General features: G+C 48.0%; 1 long non-coding RNA gene across 1 annotated transcript in view; it reads right to left on the bottom strand.

The window, feature by feature from the left end:
* Positions 1 to 20,271, bottom strand: part of LOC138258717 (uncharacterized) — a 170,296-nt gene that overhangs the window by 24,280 nt on the left and 125,745 nt on the right. The gene's annotated exons all lie outside the window — the stretch shown is intronic.

Genomic DNA, 20,271 nt, shown 5'->3' with positions numbered 1-20,271 from the left:
GCAACACAGCAAACGGACAGTACTCCTCCTCCAGCTCTTCAGCTCTTCTCCTTGGCAGTGGTTCTTCTTGATTCCAGAAAAATTCTAAAAGTCTGGGGTTTTGGGTCTTCTTCTTATACCCAGTTCTGCCTTTGAAGTTGGCAAACTTCAAAGCAAAGTCTCAAGTGTTTGCAAGATCCTTCCTTGTCCAGGCCAGGCCCCAGTCACTCACCAGGGGGTCGGAGACGGCATTGTGTGAGGGCAGGCACAGTCCTTTCAGGTGTGAGTGACCACTCCTCCCCTCCAGCACAGATGGCTCATCAAGATATGCAGACTACACCCCAGCCCCCTTTGTGTCACTGTCTAGAGGAGAGGTGTGAACAGCCCAACTGTCAAACTGACCCAGATGGGGAATCCACAAACAGGCAGAGTCACAGAATGGATTAAGCAAGAAAATGCCTACTTTCTAAAAGTGCCATTTTCAAACTAACAGTCTAAAAACCAACTGTACTAAAAGATGTATTTTTAAATTGGGAGCTCAGAGACCCTAAACTCCACATTTTTATCTGCTCTCAAAGAAAATCTGATCTTTAAGGATAGTTAAAGGCAGCCCCCATGTTAACCTATGAGAGATATAGGCCTTGCACAGTGAAAAACGAATTTGGTAGTATTTCACTGCTAGGACATATAAAACGCACTAGTATATGTCCTACCTTAAACATACACTGCACCCGGCCCATGGGGCTAACTAGGGCCTACCTTAGGGGTGCCTTACATGTAGTAAAAGGGAAGGTTGAGGCCTGGCAAGTGGATACACTTGCCAAGTTGAAGTGGCAGTTTAAAACGTCACACACAGACACTGCAATGGCAGGTATGAGTCATGTTTACAAGGCTACTAATGTGGGTGGCACAACCAGTGCTGCAGGCCCACTAGTAGCATTTGATTTACAGGCCCTGGGCACCTCTAGTGCACTGTACTAGTAAATCAAATATGCCAATCATGGATAAACCAATCAACAGAACAATTTCTACAGGGAGCACTTGCACTTCAGCACTGATTAGCAGTGGTAAAGTGCGCAGAGACAATATAAACCAGCAAAAACAGACCTCAAAAAATAGGAGGAAGAAGGCAAAAAGTTTGGGGATAACCCTGTAAAAAGGGACATTTCCAACACAATGGATTAACTACAGTTCCACAGATCAGGTGATCAATGTTGTTAGATGCAAGCACTGTGTGTTTCCTGCTCGCTTACAATGAATAATTAGGATACAGAAAGGAGTCAGAGTGACAGCATTCAGTGGTGTAAGGTAATATGTGGCCCCCTAAAGAGTGTGAAGAGGGGCTACTAAGTCTCTCATATTTTACAGATATTCATTGGCTTTAGGCAGGATGGGCTCGCGTTGAAGGGTTTAGGAGCCCCTGAAGGCTTCGAGGCTCCAAAGGACCTACAGGTGCCTGTGGTACGCCCAGAACAACATTAGTAGAGACGTCACCTCACAGTCTAGTGGTGTTGGTGGAGATTTGTAGTGCTCTATGATTGCAGTGTAAGCACTTCATTTATATATAGGTATAGCATTTGTTTGAGATGGCAGGCACTTACCTGCCCTAGACAGCAAAAGTAACCAATTACCAGTGCACCCCTGTGTGCTCACAAGTACAACCCGGTCCGCCTGGGTGCCCGATTCATAACAGCCTCTGCAGTGATGGTGGGGGCTCCGCAGTCATGGCGGAGTCTCCACACTAGTGGCGGAATCTCCGCACCGCAGTTTTCATCGCGGAGATTCCACCAGGACTGTAGTGCCTCCGCCGTGACTGCGAAGGTTCTTTGTGAATCGGGCGCGAGTCTCTAAGCAGTTCAGCCGAAAACATCTAGAAATATGGTGATGCATTCAAAGCAGGACAATGCCGATCCCTCCTACCTCTCCTCACCAGTTGGTTGTTCTTGGTAATGTAATTCTTTGTCTAAAGGTATTTATGAGTTCAAAATGCTGTGCAATACTGCGCTGTGACCATAATTTCGCAGTGGTCTTCACTGTGATGATGCGGGCCTGTTTACAATCATTATTTATTTGTTCATGTGCATCTTCCCGTGAGTTTTTTTAAAGAATGAACATAGCGCATGGATCGGTTCTCAGCTGTACATTTTCTTTGTGTTTTTTTGGGTGGTTGAGTTTAATAAATCTGTTTTGGTTCTGTTGTTCATGCTGTCTACATGTTAGAATACAATCAAATGTGTTAGTGGAAGATGTGCGATTTTTCTTTGCTAAATTTTTGTGTTAATCTTGAAGGGTGGGACTTTTCACGGCAATGTGATTTGTAATCCCAATAATTTACCTTTGTTACAGTTTGTTAAAACAAATCCTTTACCGCCATTACCCATGTTTGTTTCCTGAGACGCTGCTTTCCATAAGCGGTTTGATGGTCCAACCAGCCAACCCTTTCATTGTATTTTGTTGGGAATGTGGTTTTGTTTGATTGGGCCATTACTTTTTCCTAGCGTGGTCTCGAAGAAAGTTTGTCAGTCAGCCAAGGAGGGCAATTGTCGGGTCTGTATCTTGCTTAGCAGGCGCAGTTGGACTTTCCCTCATTGTGCAGATTTGTTTTTTTAGAGAAATCTTATATGTTATTCCATATGGTCTGAGGCTTTCAGGGAGGAAATGGATGTTCAACCATTCTTAACATTTATTTGGGTTAGTTTTAGGCCTCAACAGTTCTTTAGAAAAATTCCTGTGTACAGTTGTAAGAGGGGCATTTTTATACCCCTTGATGTTCTGTATTGCTCGATACTTGCATTTATATAGTGCTTTATACCCCTGACGAGGCATGAAAGGGCATTTTCGGATGACTACCATGCTACTTCGTGGAAGTGGTATGAAGCAAGATTGTGTGTCTGCCTCTGGGCCTCTGCTGATGTCACATATGAGGGCAAGAGTTTAGCTGTTCTCGTGTCTTGTCACTATGCATGAATTTAAAGCAAGAAGATAGAAATAGGAGAGTTCAGCATTAGCATGCTGGTCTGTGAATGCATAGAAAGAGTGCAGCGTGGCTTTATGGAAAGTATTTGTGTTGTATATGTTTGGCAGAGACTGGTTCAACCTTGTTGCAGTAAGTGCGTACATACAGCTAAGCATGGGTGTACAAGACATATTTGAGAAATGGTACCTTGTGGAAATGGATTCAGACCTGGTTAGAACTTGTCTGTATTACACATTTTCAACCACATTGAACATGGACATTGGAAATGCCCAGAGGTGGAAAGGTGCACCCTCGGAAGTGGAGTCTTGCATTATCCACAATAATTGATCAAGGATCCACAGTGGAGCGATAGAGTACCAACCCAAAGAAAAGGGCATTATGAAACCAGCCATGATACATGATCTGAGGAGACCTTCCCAGAGTAGCAGGGAGCAATCCATATAGTTGGGCCACATGGAAAGGGCACAAGTCAGAGGTACACACGGGTGGACAGCATCAACTCACTATTTTCACAAGGTAGAAGCTGGGCCTTAAAGTAAAATGCTAAACGTGTCTTGGTGTAAGTTTTGGACACTGTGACAAATTCAGCAACGCCTGCACGTTGTCTACTTTTGATCCGTACAGGGATGTGAAGGGGATGAGGAATTCAAGCTCCAGCTGGGGTTATAACAGGCCAAATTTAAGGGGGCATCAGGACTCCTTTTATTGGAGTATCCTGCCTCGCACCTATCTGGAGCCTAACATTTACATGTAAATGCAGTGGAGAGTAAACAAAGGCTCACTCCTTGTTAGCACTTCACAAGTACTTAAGAAGCATGCTTAGACTTTGTGCAGTCCCTGTATATAAGCAATAAAATGCACTGTAAGAATGTCAGATGTATTGGTCTGTCCCGGTATTTACACAAAATAACAATTTAAATACCGCTATTTTTTTATTTCTGATATAGCGCTACTCATCAAAATGCAGGATGTCAGAGCGCTTTAAATCAAGCACACTCATTACATTGACATTTAATCACACGTTTTTAAATCATTGTGAGAATATGTTACATGATACAGTAAGGGTTACAAGGTGTGGGAGTCACATATCCTTCATAGCTTCTTAGCTCGTTGTGATATTTTAGAAGGATTACAATTTATAATTTGCAAGAAAGGAAAGAGTCTCTGTTAAAAGCAGTAACCCACTTACCAATCTACATAAAACAATAAGCTGTGCTATGCATGTTACATGATGTACTTTGTAAAATACACATTAACCATCCATGCTACTTTGAGTTAAGAGGCCACTAGACGAAACACAAATCTTCCCAGGAAATGTGTTAACCACCAAAGTTATCTTACCATTATTATTCCCTCAGATTTACTGGGATCCCAAAGATCTCTGCAGTAGGTGCCTTAACCCCATAAGAAATGTTTAATTTTAGTCTTTGCAAACAATTGAGCTGAAGAGATTTACAGCCCCCTTTCTCCATACAGCCCATATCTTTGTAGCAAAATTTTAAAAAACAAATGCCTAAGTTGAGCTGCAGATTTTGCATTAGGGTTTCGTCCATTTTCTGGTGCCACCCTGATGCAAAATCTATTTTGAGATTTATAGTGCCACACAAATCCTGGTTCTTTGAAAAAAAACATGAACGTAAGGCAGCACATTGCCCGGCATTACCATGCGTCAGGTAGGCATTGCATGCGAGGAGTGTTTCTATGTATCCTCATAGGCCCTCATTACAACATTGGCGGTATTGACCGCCTACCGCCACAGTGACGGCTGCCAACATACCGCCGGCGTGGCTACCAGCCGTCTACGCGTATCATGACCGCTGACGGTTTTCTGCCAGAATGCTGGCGGAACACCACCGACGGTCATGGCGGCGGACGGCAGTAAGGTGGCGCTGCTGACAGCAGCACCGCCACGCCAGCAAAACACTGCAGACTGTATCATGACCAATAATGCGGCCTGGCGGTGTTTTGCTGGTGGACGCTGCTTCTGACAGCAGCGCCGGGGACCGTCTCCAGCTGGAGGACCCCATGCAAGCAGGTAAGTCGGGTTCTCCGACCGGAGAGAGGGGTTGGTGGTGTAGTGTGCATGTGGGGGGGGGGCTGTATGTTTTGGTATGCGTGCATGCGGGTGTGATTCGCGTATGATGCATTCGTGAATGAGTAATTGTGAGTGTTGTGTGTTGTGAATGCATGTGTGTGACAAGGTATGTTGGTGTGTGTTGCAGTGTGTCGGTATGTATGTGTGCATGCATGGGTGGTGGTGGGTATGCATGTGTGAATGTGTGTGTATGGGTGCATGTGTGTATATGTGCGGGGGGCAGGAGAGGGAGGGGAAAGGTGGGGGAGGACTCTGGAGAGGGGGCAGACGAGACCCCTATCAGTGCCAGGGAAGGGATTCCCTGGCACTGATAGTGCCTACCGCCATGGTTTTCATGGTCATAAGATTGCCACGAAAACCATGGCGGTAGGCCGGGTCATAATCCCGAGGGTGGGATTGTGACGGCCGCCGGGCTGGAGACAAACGTCCCCAGACCAGCGGCCGTTACCATTCTGGCAGTTGATGTGTTAAAGTGGCGGTCTTGGATGGCGGTAACCGCTATGGTCAAAATCCCAATTTTTTTACTGCTGGCCTGTTGGCGGTATTACCGCCGCTTTAACACCGACCGCTAGGGTTGTAATGAGGGCTCATGATAGATCTACTATATATGTATGAGGTCTTTAGATCTAATGTCACTTCTTATGATGTAATTTCCTATAATGCCATGGGTTGTCATGTCATTTATTGTAATGTCACGTGCGATGTCATAAGCGGCAATGCCACTTGCATACTGCCTAACTTGGTAGTCCCCTCAGTACTTTTTTTAGGACTTGGGCCCTCAACTAACCTGATTATTTGCCATTGGAGATCCACCAGGAGTCGACAAAGCTGCTGCAATTAGGATATCAACCATTCAATGTACCTGACTGGTTTACTTAGTTATTGTCAGTAAGCAACCAATGGAAGTGACCGCCATATTATTTGCTCAGTGGGGTGCCCAATCAACAGACTTAATTGTGTATGGGGCTATTGGGAACATCCAGTAGCAGTGGTAGTAACGTGCGTGACATTAAGAAACCAAAGTCGAGGGTGATAATATGCGTTTCTGTGGAAGAAAATCATTAATTTATAGAATAAATGAGGAAGAGACAGGGCATGATTCAAGCTAACAAACGGGTAAATAGTGCAGAGTTTGGGCCTTAGGCCCTGCCTAGTCAAATAAGGGAACAACGTTTCAGGAACATGCCTTTAAACGCCGTACCCTTCATCTGGATCCCAGAGCTACACTTCTGAGCGGAGAGGTTCAGTAGGCCTGAGAAGCATTGAGTAGGCTTGTGGAGGGAGGGGTTGAGAAGAAAGGCATGTGGTGCTGGTTGGTACTATCAGAATAGCTCCTCTAGGTTGGAAAAGGGGGCTCTGGTGAAGGGATCGAGGCAGAGGGAGACCAATTTACAGTGGAAAAACGTCTCAGTGTTAATTTTGAGTTTGGTGGTAGGGTAGGACCGCCGTAAATCATTGCGCCACGGTGACCATGTTAAGAAAATCACCAAGTTTACACTGTCAGACCCTACACTGACTCTACCAGTGTAAACCTCTGACCTAGTGGCCCATTTGCCATAGGGCCACTAGAAAGCAAATCGGTCGACCTGCCCCATTCAGGCCCTAATTTTCCCAAAATGTTTCTGCCATCCAGCCAAGTATGAGAAATGCAGAATGGGCCCCACACAGAGAGAGAAAATGGTATGCATGTGAGGGCCATTTAGTTTTGTATTGCGAAAACAAACTCCTAATTTTAGAAGTTTATTTTCTCAATAAAAAAAGTTTGCTGAGCAGATCTTTTAAGCATGGTGCTGACTCAGCATTCTTTCAGTGCTGTGAAGGAAACCACCACAATGGTGCCTCCCTCTCCCAGCACAGAGATGCCTACCAGGAAGGCAGGGATCTCTCAGTAAGGTGAGCCATTCTCTGCCATGGTGGTGGAGGCGATGTCCCTTGCCACCTAGTGGGCCACCGTGCAGTCCAAGGTCTAAATGACCCCCCTCTGAGAAGTATGGAGATTAGCGAGAGGCTTTGAGAAAATGAAATCACAATAGCACCTACAGCCAGTAAAACATTCCTCAACAGCAAGGGGTAAAGAAAAACAGCGCAATATTGGAAACAATGGCAAAACAGCTGTTAGGCAGTAGGCACTCCCACATTCTGGTGCATTTAACATTTACAGTACACAATTCCCAACAATAAATGGTGCACTTTGGAAAAAAACAACCTGGCACTGGTGAACAAGGAACAACAAGCGATTTCACAGCTCAGAAACTAGATTACCTGCATAGTGGATGGGAGCATTGGCTTACTTGCACAGTTAGAGTAGCTGTTTGAGACAGACAAAGTTGATTGGCTAGTGTGAGATGGCAGGTAGTGGAGATCAGGGGATGGGAATGCAGCGTGGAGAGCAAGAGGGAGAGATAGGCCACAATGAACTCCTGAGGTTGAGGATGAGGATGTTCTCATTTCAACAAACCATACTGCTAGGCCAAGTCTTCCCTGGACTGGAAACAAGCATCCTGGGACCCCTAGCTTGAATCCAGTGGCATGGGAAGCACGGGACCCACGTCTGGGCATACCCTTCCCACTTAGGGCGACAAATGCAAAAACAACAAGTGATGGCCGGAATGCTGAACATTGTCAAACTTTCACCCCCAGTACAGTGATCTGGGCCTAAATCTATCGTTTTTTTGCTGCCCATGCCATTCCAGTTTGGACCCAGCCATATGCAAATCAGTCTTGACCCTGTTCCCCATGGGAACAGTCCAGCCCGAACTGCTAGGCCAGATGGATGATGCCAAAACGATGGATTAAACCCAGATCTGTGACTGGGAGTGAGCGTTTGCATTATCAGCACTCCGTCCATCATCCTTTTGTTTTACTAATGTTGCCATAAGTGGGAAAGGTATGCCCAGACATGCGTCCCTTGCTCACTGTGCCACTGGAATCAAGGTAGTCTGGCTGAAGAAGGGTGATACCCTGAAACTGGTCCCAGGATGCTTGTTTCCGGTCCAGGGAGGACCTGGCCTGGCAGTTCGTGCTGGACTGTGCCCATGAGGAACAGGATCAAGACTGATTTGCATATGGTTGAGATCTGTAACTGGGAATGAGTGTTTGCATTGTCAGCACTCTGTCCATCATCCTTTTGTTTTACTAATGTTGCCCTAAGTGGGAAGGGTATGCCCAGACGTGGGTCCCTTGCTCACTGTGCCACTGGAATCAAGGTAGCCTGGCTGAAGAAGGGAGATACCCTGCAACCGGTCCCAGGATGCTTGTTTCCGGTCCAGGGAGGACCTGGTCTGGCAGTTCGGGTTGGACTGGTCCCATGAGGAACAGGGTCAAGACTGATTTGCATATGGCTGGGTCCGAGCTGGGGTGGCATGGTGAGCAAAAGAACGATGGATTAAACCCAGATCTGTGACTGGGAGTGAGTCTTTGCTTTGTCAGCACTCTGTCCATCATCCTTTTGTTTTACTCTTGACCCACTAAGACAGTAAACTACTGGATCAAGAAGAATCTCTGCTGAAGCATGGCTGCTGCACCAGGAGGATTACCACATTGCTTTGCCTGACTGTTCCTAGGAACTGCTGCCTTGCTTCCTGAGTCGCCCAGCTGACTTCTGACCTCTGTTCAGCACAAGGAACCATCAGGCCAACTCCACTGTGACTCAGGTGGCTCGTCCGCTAGCCCCTGCCCTTCCCTGAGGTCTCAGGAACAACACCGACCTCATCAACAGGAGACCGGTCTCTGCTAGTGCTCGCAGCACCACCCAAGCACAGAGGACTGAGCATCATGGGAGCATGGTAGCGGAGACCTCCAGTGGGGTGCAGCCCCTGCCCTGGCTAAGCAGCAACAGTGTTTGGGGACTTGATGCATCATCTTAAAGGAATGCTGGGATTGTAGTGCAGTTCACCAGGTGAGCTGCACCAGCCGTACTAGGCTCTGCATGCAACTTTCTCCCCCAGCCACTCCTGCCACTGTGTAGCGTGGCTGCCTAGCCACTAACACAGACCCTGTGTGAGAGGCCGCTGATGTCTCATGAACAGGGAACACTGACCTGTTGGTAGCCGGTTGTCCTGCTTGTGACTGCAGAAGGGGGGGACCTGAGCAGTCCCGGATTGTTCATCCGATGCTCCTCTCTGGCAGGGAAGCATTACTGCATTCTGTCTGATAAGACCACCCTGCGAGGCCTCACCTAAAACCACCAGTTATGGCCCCAGTCAGATAACCTCTCTGTACATCTGCTGGTATTACTGTAGAGGCCCTAATACGAACCCCACACACTTGGGGACACTGAGTAAATTATTTTTGTGCAGCTATATCGTAACCCCTGCATAGAATCATCACAGACTTGTATTCCTTGCCTGGGTCTGATACTGTTTCAACCAGATTTGCTCTACAATATAATTCCTAATCTATTTATTTAATTTTTGTTGTTTTGATCTTATGATTCCTATATAAAAACATCACAATTTTTTTAACCTGGTGTAGAGACCTTTTGTGGTGTATTTTCTGTGTTGCTGTGAGTGTGTTGCACAAATACTTTACACATTACCTATGAGGATAAGTGTAAGGAAATGCCTCCTTGGCATGGTTACCCCCTGACTTTTTGCCTTTGCTGATGCTATGTTTTGAATTGAAAGTGTGCTGAGGCCTGCTAACCAGGCCCCAGCACCAGTGTTCTTTCCCTAACCTGTACTTTTGATTCCACAATTGTCACACCCTGGCATCCAGATAAGTCCCTTGTAACTGGTACCTCTGGTACCAAGGGCCCTGATGCCAGGGAAGGTCTCTAAGGGCTGCAGCATGTATTATGCCACCCTAGAGACCCCTCACTCAGCACAGACACACTGCTTACCAGCTTGTGTGTGCTAGTGAGAACAAAATGAGTAAGTCGACATGGCACTCCCCTCAGGGTGCCATGCCAGCCTCTCACTGCCTATGCAGTATAGGTAAGACACCCCTCTAGCAGGCCTTACAGCCCTAAGGCAGGGTGCACTATACCATAGGTGAGGGTACCAGTGCATGAGCACTGTGCCCCTACAGTGTTTAAACAAAACCTTAGACATTGTAAGTGCAGGGTAGCCATAAGAGTATATGGTCTGGGAGTCTGTTTTACACGAACTCCACAGCACCATAATGGCTACACTGAAAACTGGGAAGTTTGGTATCAAACTTCTCAGCACAATAAATGCACACTGATGCCAGTGTACATTTTATTGTAAAATACACCACAGAGGGCACCTTAGAGGTGCCCCCTGAAACTTAACCGACTATCTGTGTAGGCTGACTGGTTCCAGCAGCCTGCCACACTAGAGACATGTTGCTGGCCCCATGGGGAGAGTGCCTTTGTCACTCTGAGGCCAGTAACAAAGCCTGCACTGGGTGGAGATGCTAACACCTCCCCCAGGCAGGAGCTGTAACACATGGCGGTGAGCCTCAAAGGCTCACCCCTTTGTCACAGCACCACAGGACACTCCAGCTAGTGGAGTTGCCCGCCCCCTCCGGCCCCGGCCCCCACTTTTGGCGGCAAGGCCGGAGAAAATAATGAGAATAACAAGGAGGAGTCACTGGCCAGTCAGGACAGCCCCTAAGGTGTCCTGAGCTGAGGTGACTCTAACTTTTAGAAATCCTCCATCTTGCAGATGGAGGATTCCCCCAATAGGATTAGGGATGTGACCCCCTCCCCTTGGGAGGAGGCACAAAGAGGGTGTACCCACCCTCAGGGCTAGTAGCCATTGGCTACTAACCCCCCAGACCTAAACACGCCCTTAAATTGAGTATTTAAGGGCTCTCCCTGAACCTAGAAATTAGATTCCTGCAACAACAACAAGAAGGACTGCCTAGCTGAAAACCCCTGCAGAGGAAGACCAGAAGACAACAACTGCCTTGGCTCCAGAAACTCACCGGCCTGTCTCCTGCCTTCCAAAGAACTCTGCTCCAGCGACGCCTTCCAAAGGGACCAGCGACCTCTGAATCCTCTGAGGACTGCCCTGCTTCGACGACGACAAGAAACTCCCGAGGACAGCGGACCTGCTCCAAAAAGACTGCAACTTTATCCAAAGGAGCAGCTTTAAAGAACCCTGCAATCTCCCCGCAAGAAGCGTGAGACTTGCAACACTGCACCCGGCGACCCCGACTCAGCTGGTGGAGAACCAACACCTCAGGTAGGACCCCCGGACTACTCTACGACTGTGAGTACCAAAACCTGTCCCCCCTGAGCCCCCACAGCGCCGCCTGCAGAGGGAATCCCGAGGCTTCCCCTGACCGCGACTCTCTGAAACCTAAGTCCCGACGCCTGGAAAAGACCCTGCACCCGCAGCCCCCAGGACCTGAAGGACCGGACTTTCACTGCAGAAGTGACCCCCAGGAGTCCCTCTCCCTTGCCCAAGTGGAGGTTTCCCTGAGGAAGCCCCCCCCTTGCCTGCCTGCAGCGCTGAAGAGATCCCTTGATCTCTCATTGACTTCCATTGCGAACCCGACGCTTGTTCTAACACTGCACCCAGCCGGCCCCGCGCCGCTGAGGGTGAAATTTCTGTGTGGGCTTGTGTCCCCCCCGGTGCCCTACAAAACCCCCCTGGTCTGCCCTCCGAAGACGCGGGTACTTACCAGCTGGCAGACTGGAACCGGGGCACCCCCTTCTCTCCATTGAAGCCTATGCGTTTTGGGCACCACTTTGAACTCTGCACCTGACCGGCCCTGAGCTGCTGGTGTGGTAACTTTGGGGTTGCTCTGAACCCCCAACGGTGGGCTACCTTGGACCAAGAACTGAACCCTGTAAGTGTCTTACTTACCTGGTAAAACTAACAAATACTTCCCTCCCCCAGGAACTGTGAAAATTGCACTGTGTCCACTTTTAAAATAGCTATTTGTGAATAACTTGAAAAGTATACATGCAATTGAAATGATTCAAAGTTCCTAATGTACTTACCTGCAATACCTTTCAAACAAGATATTACATGTTAAATTTGAACCGGTGGTTCTTAAAATAAACTAAGAAAAGATATTTTTCTATACAAAACCTATTGGCTGGATTTGTCTCTGAGTGTGTGTACCTCATTTATTGTCTATGTGTATGTACAACAAATGCTTAAAACTACTCCTTGGATAAGCCTACTGCTCGACCACACTACCACAAAATAGAGCATTAGTATTATCTATTTTTACCACTATTTTACCTCTAAGGGGAACCCTTGGACTCTGTGCATGCTATTCCTTACTTTGAAATAGCACAGACAGAGCCAACTTCCTACATTGGTGGATCAGCGGTGGGGTACAAGACTTTGCATTTGCTGGACTACTCAGCCAATACCTGATCACACGACAAATTCCAAAATTGTCATTAGAAATTGATTTTTGCAATTTGAAAAGTTTTCTAAATTCTTTAAAGTCCTGCTAGGGCCTTGTGTTAGTCCCTGTTAGCATTTCTTATAGAGTTTAAAAGTTTGGTAAAAGTTTGAATTAGAACCTAGAACTAGTTTTAGATTCTTAAAAAGTATTCCAACTTTTAGAAGCATAATGTCTAGTGCAGAGATGAATGTGGTGGAACTCGACACCACACCTTACCTCCATCTTAAGATGAGGGAGCTAAGGTCACTCTGTAAAATAAAGAAAATAGTAATGGGCCCCAGACCTTCCAAACTACAGCTCCAGGAGCTGTTGGCAGAGTTTGAAAAGGCCAACCCCTCTGAGGATGGCAACACAGAGGATGAAGATAGTGACTTGGAGGAAAATTCCCCCCTACCAGTCCTATTTAGGGAGAACAGGGCCTCTCAAGCCCTGACTCCACAAATAATAGTCAGAGATGCTGGTTCCCTCACAGGAGGGGCCAACAACTCTGAAATCACTGAGGATAACTCCAGTGAAGAGGACATCCAGTTAGCCAGGATGGCCAAAAGATTGGCTTTGGAAAGACAGATCCTAGCCATAGAAAGGGAAAGGCAAGAGATGGGCCTAGGACCCATCAATGGTGGCAGCAACATAAATAGGGTCAGAGATTCTCCTGACATGTTGAAAATCCCTAAAGGGATTGTAACTAAATATGAAGATGGTGATGACATCACCAAATGGTTCACAGCTTTTGAGAGGGCTTGTGTAACCAGAAAAGTGAACAAATCTCACTGGGGCGCTCTCCGTTGGGAAATGTTCACAGGAAAGTGTAGGGATAGACTCCTCACACTCTCTGGAAAAGATGCAGAATCTTATGACCTCATGAAGGGTACCCTGATTGAGGGCTTTGGATTCTCCACTGAGGAGTATAGGATTAGATTCAGGGGGGCTCAAAAATCCTCGAGCCAGACCTGGGTTGACTTTGTAGACTACTCAGTAAAAACACTAGATGGTTGGATTCAAGGCAGTGGTGTAAGTAATTATGATGGGCTGTACAATTTATTTGTGAAAGAACACCTGTTAAGTAATTGTTTCAATGACAAACTGCATCAGCATCTGGTGGACCTAGGACCAATTTCTCCCCAAGAATTGGGAAAGAAGGCGGACCATTGGGTCAAGACTAGGGTGTCCAAAACTTCCACAGGGGGTGACCAAAAGAAAGGGGTCACAAAACCTCCCCAGGGGAAAGGTGGTGAGACAGCCAAAAATAAAAATAGTAAAGAGTCTTCTACAGGCCCCCAAAAACCTGCACAGGAGGGTGGGCCCAGAGCCTCTTCACAAAACAATCCTGGGTACAAGGGTAAAAACTTTGATACCAAAAAGGCCTGGTGTCGAAACTGTAGTCAGTCTGGACACCAAACTGGAGACAAGGCCTGTCCCAAGAAAGATACCACTTCTAACTCCCATCCAGCTAAAACTGGAATGGCCAGTCTCCAAGTGGGATCAACAGTGTGCCCAGAGCAAATCAGGTGTCACACTGAAGCTACATTAGACTCTGAGGGTGGGGTGAATTTAGCCACACTGGCTGCCTGGCCCCCTAACATGCAAAAATACAGGCAGCAGCTCTTAATTAATGGGACAAGTGTAGAGGGCCTGAGGGATACAGGTGCCAGTGTCACCATGGTGACAGAGAAACTGGTTTCCCCTGGCCAATACCTGACTGGACAAACCTATCCAGTCACCAATGCTGACAATCAAACTAAAGTACATCCCATGGCTATGGTAACTTTAGAGTGGGGAGGGGTCAATGGCCTGAAACAGGTGGTGGTCTCCTCGAATATCCCAGTAGACTGTTTGCTTGGAAATGACCTGGAGTCCTCAGCATGGGCTGAGGTAGAACTAAAAACCCATGCAGCCATGCTGGGTATCCCTGAACTGGTGTGTGTCAAGACTAGGGCACAGTGCAAGGCACAGGGTGAAAAAGTAGAGCTGGAGTCTGGAAAAATGGCCCAGCCTACCAAGAGACAAGGAAAGTCAGCTGGGAAACCAGCTGCAACACAACACCAAAAAGAGAACCTCTCTTCCCAGGAAGAAGTTCTGCCCTCTGAGGGAACTGAGCCTATGGAGCTGGAACCTTATCAGGTTGAGCTCTTGGGCCCAGGGGGACCCTCAAGGGAAGAGTTGTGTAAGGGACAAGAAACCTGTCCCTCTCTTGAAGGCCTTAGGCAGCAAGCTGCTGAAGAGTCCAAAGGCAAGAAAAATGGAACACATAGGGTCTATTGGGAAGATGGACTCCTGTACACTGAGGCAAGAGAACCCAAACCTGGTGCCACTAGGAGAGTGGTAGTGCCTCAGGGTTTCAGAGAGTTTATTCTGACCTTAGCCCATGATATTCCCCTTGCTGGGCATTTGGGACAAACCAAGACGTGGGAGAGGTTAGTCAACTACTTCTACTGGCCCAATATGTCCCAGAAGGTTAAGGAGTTTTGCCTCTCCTGCCCCACCTGTCAATCCAGTGGTAAGACAGGTGGGCACCCAAAGGCCCCCCTCATTCCACTTCCAGTGGTGGGGGTCCCCTTTGAAAGAGTGGGTGTGGACATAGTTGGTCCACTAGAACCTCCCACAGCCTCAGGAAATATGTACATCCTAGTAGTAGTGGATCATGCTACTAGGTATCCTGAAGCTATTCCCCTTAGGTCGACTACTGCCCCTGCAGTAGCCAAGGCCCTCATTGGTATCTTTACCAGAGTGGGTTTTCCTAAGGAGGTGGTGTCTGACCGAGGTACCAACTTCATGTCAGCATACCTAAAACACATGTGGAATGAGTGTGGAGTGACTTACAAATTCACTACACCATATCATCCACAAACTAATGGCCTTGTTGAGAGATTCAACAAGACATTAAAAGGCATGATCATGGGGCTCCCAGAAAAACTCAAAAGGAGATGGGATGTCCTCCTGCCATGTCTGCTTTTCGCTTACAGAGAGGTGCCTCAGAAGGGAGTAGGATTCTCACCCTTTGAACTTCTGTTTGGCCACCCTGTAAGGGGACCACTTGCTCTTGTTAAAGAAGGCTGGGAGAGACCTCTTCATGAGCCTAAACAAGACATAGTGGACTATGTACTTGGCCTTCGCTCAAGGATGGCAGAGTACATGGAAAAGGCAAGTAAAAACCTTGAGGCCAGCCAACAACTCCAGAAGTTGTGGTATGACCAAAAGGCTGCACTGGTTGAATTTCAACCAGGGCAGAAAGTCTGGGTTCTGGAGCCTGTGGCTCCCAGGGCACTCCAGGACAAATGGAGTGGCCCTTACCCAGTACTTGAAAGGAAGAGTCAGGTCACATACCTGGTAGACCTGGGCACAAGCAGGAGCCCCAAGAGGGTGATCCATGTGAACCGCCTTAAGCTCTTCCATGACAGGGCTGATGTAAATCTGTTGATGGTAACAGATGAGGACCAGGAAGCTGAGAGTGAACCTCTCCCTGATCTCCTCTCATCAGACCCTAACGATGGCTCAGTAGATGGAGTGATCTACTCAGACACCCTCTCTAGCCAACAGCAGTCTGACTGCAAGAAGGTCCTGCAGCAGTTTGCTGAACTCTTTTCCCTAACCCCTGGTCAGACCCAACTGTGTACCCATGATGTGGACACAGGAGACAGCATGCCTGTCAAAAACAAAATATTTAGACAGTCTGACCAAGTTAAGGAAAGCATCAAGGTGGAAGTCCACAAGATGCTGGAATTGGGAGTAATTGAGTACTCTGACAGCCCCTGGGCTAGCCCAGTGGTCTTAGTCCCCAAACCTCACACCAAAGAAGGAAAGAGAGAGATGAGGTTTTGTGTGGACTACAGAGGTCTCAACTCTGTCACCAAGACAGATGCTCATCCCATTCCTAGAGCTGATGAGCTAATAGACAAATTAGGGGCTGCCAAATTCTTAAGTACCTTTGACTTAACAGCAGGGTACTGGCAAATCAAAATGGCCCCTGGAGCAAAAGAAAAGACAGCATTCTCCACACCTGATAGGCATTATCAGTTCACTGTTATGCCCTTTGGTTTAAAGAATGCCCCTGCCACCTTCCAAAGGTTGGTGAATCAAGTCCTTGCTGGGCTGGAATCCTTTAGTGCAGCTTATCTTGATGATATTGCTGTCTTCAGCTCCACCTGGCAGGATCACCTGGTCCACCTGAAGAAGGTTTTGAAGGCTCTGCAATCTGCAGGCCTCTCTATCAAGGCATCCAAATGCCAGATAGGGCAGGGAACTGTGGTTTACTTGGGACACCTTGTAGGTGGAGGCCAAGTTCAGCCACTCCAGCCTAAGATCCAGACTATTCTGGACTGGGCAGCTCCAAAAACCCAGACTCAAGTCAGGGCATTCCTTGGCTTGACTGGGTACTACAGGAGGTTTGTGAAGGGATATGGATCCATTGTGACAGCCCTCACAGAACTCACCTCCAAGAAAATGCCCAAGAAAGTAAACTGGACTGTAGAATGCCAACAGGCCTTTGACACCCTGAAACAAGCTATGTGCACAGCACCAGTTCTAAAAGCTCCAGATTACTCCAAGCAGTTCATTGTGCAAACAGATGCCTCTGAACATGGGATAGGGGCAGTTTTGTCCCAAACAAATGATGATGGCCTTGACCAGCCTGTTGTTTCATTAGCAGGAGGTTACTCCCCAGGGAGCAGCGTTGGAGTGCCATTGAGAGGGAGGCCTTTGCTGTGGTTTGGTCCCTGAAGAAGCTGAGACCATACCTCTTTGGTACTCACTTCCTAGTTCAGACTGACCACAGACCTCTCAGATGGCTGATGCAAATGAAAGGTGAAAATCCAAAACTGTTGAGGTGGTCCATCTCCCTACAGGGAATGGACTTTATAGTGGAACACAGACCTGGGACTGCCCATGCCAATGCAGATGGCCTTTCCAGGTTCTTCCACTTAGAAAATGAAGACTCTCTTGGGAAAGGTTAGTCTCATCCTCTTTCGTTTGGGGGGGGGGGGTTGTGTAAGGAAATGCCTCCTTGGCATGGTTACCCCCTGACTTTTTGCCTTTGCTGATGCTATGTTTTGAATTGAAAGTGTGCTGAGGCCTGCTAACCAGGCCCCAGCACCAGTGTTCTTTCCCTAACCTGTACTTTTGATTCCACAATTGGCACACCCTGGCATCCAGATAATCCCTTGTAACTGGTACCTCTGGTACCAAGGGCCCTGATGCCAGGGAAGGTCTCTAAGGGCTGCAGCATGTATTATGCCACCCTAGAGACCCCTCACTCAGCACAGACACACTGCTTACCAGCTTGTGTGTGCTAGTGAGAACAAAATGAGTAAGTCGACATGGCACTCCCCTCAGGGTGCCATGCCAGCCTCTCACTGCCTATGCAGTATAGGTTAGACACCCCTCTAGCAGGCCTTACAGCCCTAAGGCAGGGTGCACTATACCATAGGTGAGGGTACCAGTGCATGAGCACTGTGCCCCTACAGTGTCTAAACAAAACCTTAGACATTGTAAGTGCAGGGTAGCCATAAGAGTATATGGTCTGGGAGTCTGTTTTACACGAACTCCACAGCACCATAATGGCTACACTGAAAACTGGGAAGTTTGGTATCAAACTTCTCAGCACAATAAATGCACACTGATGCCAGTGTACATTTTATTGTAAAATACACCACAGAGGGCACCTTAGAGGTGCCCCCTGAAACTTAACCGACTATCTGTGTAGGCTGACTGGTTCCAGCAGCCTGCCACACTAGAGACATGTTGCCGGCCCCATGGGGAGAGTGCCTTTGTCACTCTGATGCCAGTAACAAAGCCTGCACTGGGTGGAGATGCTAACACCTCCCCCAGGCAGGAGCTGTAACACCTGGCGGTGAGCCTCAAAGGCTCACCCCTTTGTCACAGCACCGCAGGACACTCCAGCTAGTGGAGTTGCCCGCCCCCTCCGGCCCCGGCCCCCACTTTTGGCGGCAAGGCCGGAGAAAATAATGAGAATAACAAGGAGGAGTCACTGGCCAGTCAGGACAGCCCCTAAGGTGTCCTGAGCTGAGGTGACTCTAACTTTTAGAAATCCTCCATCTTGCAGATGGAGGATTCCCCCAATAGGATTAGGGATGTGACCCCCTCCCCTTGGGAGGAGGCACAAAGAGGGTGTACCCACCCTCAGGGCTAGTAGCCATTGGCTACTAACCCCCCAGACCTAAACACGCCTTAAATTGAGTATTTAAGGGCTCTCCCTGAACCTAGAAATTAGATTCCTGCAACAACAAGAAGAAGGACTGCCTAGCTGAAAACCCCTGCAGAGGAAGACCAGAAGACAACAACTGCCTTGGCTCCAGAAACTCACCGGCCTGTCTCCTGCCTTCCAAAGAACTCTGCTCCAGCGACGCCTTCCAAAGGGACCAGCGACCTCTGAATCCTCTGAGGACTGCCCTGCTTCGACGACGACAAGAAACTCCTGAGGACAGCGGACCTGCTCCAAAAAGACTGCAACTTTATCCAAAGGAGCAGCTTTAAAGAACCCTGCAATCTCCCCGCAAGAAGCGTGAGACTTGCAACACTGCACCCGGCGACCCCGACTCGGCTGGTGGAGAACCAACACCTCAGGCAGGACCCCCGGACTACTCTACGACTGTGAGTACCAAAACCTGTCCCCCCTGAGCCCCCACAGCGCCGCCTGCAGAGGGAATCCCGAGGCTTCCCCTGACCGCGACTCTCTGAAACCTAAGTCCCGATGCCTGGAAAAGACCCTGCACCCGCAGCCCCCAGGACCTGAAGGACCGGACTTTCACTGCAGAGGTGACCCCCAGGAGTCCCTCTCCCTTGCCCAAGTGGAGGTTTCCCTGAGGAAGCCCCCCCCTTGCCTGCCTGCAGCGCTGAAGAGATCCCTTGATCTCTCATTGACTTCCATTGCGAACCCGACGCTTGTTCTAACACTGCACCCGGCCGCCCCCGCGCCGCTGAGGGTGAAATTTCTGTGTGGGCTTGTGTCCCCCCCGGTGCCCTACAAAACCCCCCTGGTCTGCCCTCCGAAGACGCAGGTACTTACCAGCTGGCAGACTGGAACCGGGGCACCCCCTTCTCTCCATTGAAGCCTATGCGTTTTGGGCACCACTTTGAACTCTGCACCTGACCGGCCCTGAGCTGCTGGTGTGGTAACTTTGGGGTTGCTCTGAACCCCCAACGGTGGGCTACCTTGGACCAAGAACTGAACCCTGTAAGTGTCTTACTTACCTGGTAAAACTAACAAATACTTACCTCCTCCAGGAACTGTGAAAATTGCACTGTCCCCACTTTTAAAATAGCTATTTGTGAATAACTTGAAAAGTATACATGCAATTGAAATGATTCAAAGTTCCTAATGTACTTACCTGCAATACCTTTCAAACAAGATATTACATGTTAAATTTGAACCTGTGGTTCTTAAAATAAACTAAGAAAAGATATTTTTCTATACAAAACCTATTGGCTGGATTTGTCTCTGAGTGTGTGTACCTCATTTATTGTCTATGTGTATGTACAACAAATGCTTAACACTACTCCTTGGATAAGCCTACTGCTCGACCACACTACCACAAAATAGAGCATTAGTATTATCTATTTTTACCACTATTTTACCTCTAAGGGGAACCCTTGGACTCTGTGCATGCTATTCCTTACTTTGAAATAGCACATACAGAGCCAACTTCCTACATTGGTGGATCAGCGGTGGGGTACAAGACTTTGCATTTGCTGGACGACTCAGCCAATACCTGATCACACGACAAATTCCAAAATTGTCATTAGAAATTGATTTTTGCAATTTGAAAAGTTTTCTAAATTCTTTAAAGTCCTGCTAGGGCCTTGTGTTAGTCCCTGTTAGCATTTCTTTTAGAGTTTAAAAGTTTGGTAAAAGTTTGAATTAGAACCTAGAACT

The sequence above is a fragment of the Pleurodeles waltl genome, chromosome 9 (genome assembly GCF_031143425.1).
Source record: "Pleurodeles waltl isolate 20211129_DDA chromosome 9, aPleWal1.hap1.20221129, whole genome shotgun sequence".
NCBI lineage: Eukaryota > Metazoa > Chordata > Amphibia > Caudata > Salamandridae > Pleurodeles > Pleurodeles waltl.
This window is presented reverse-complemented; position numbering and strand designations above follow the sequence as displayed.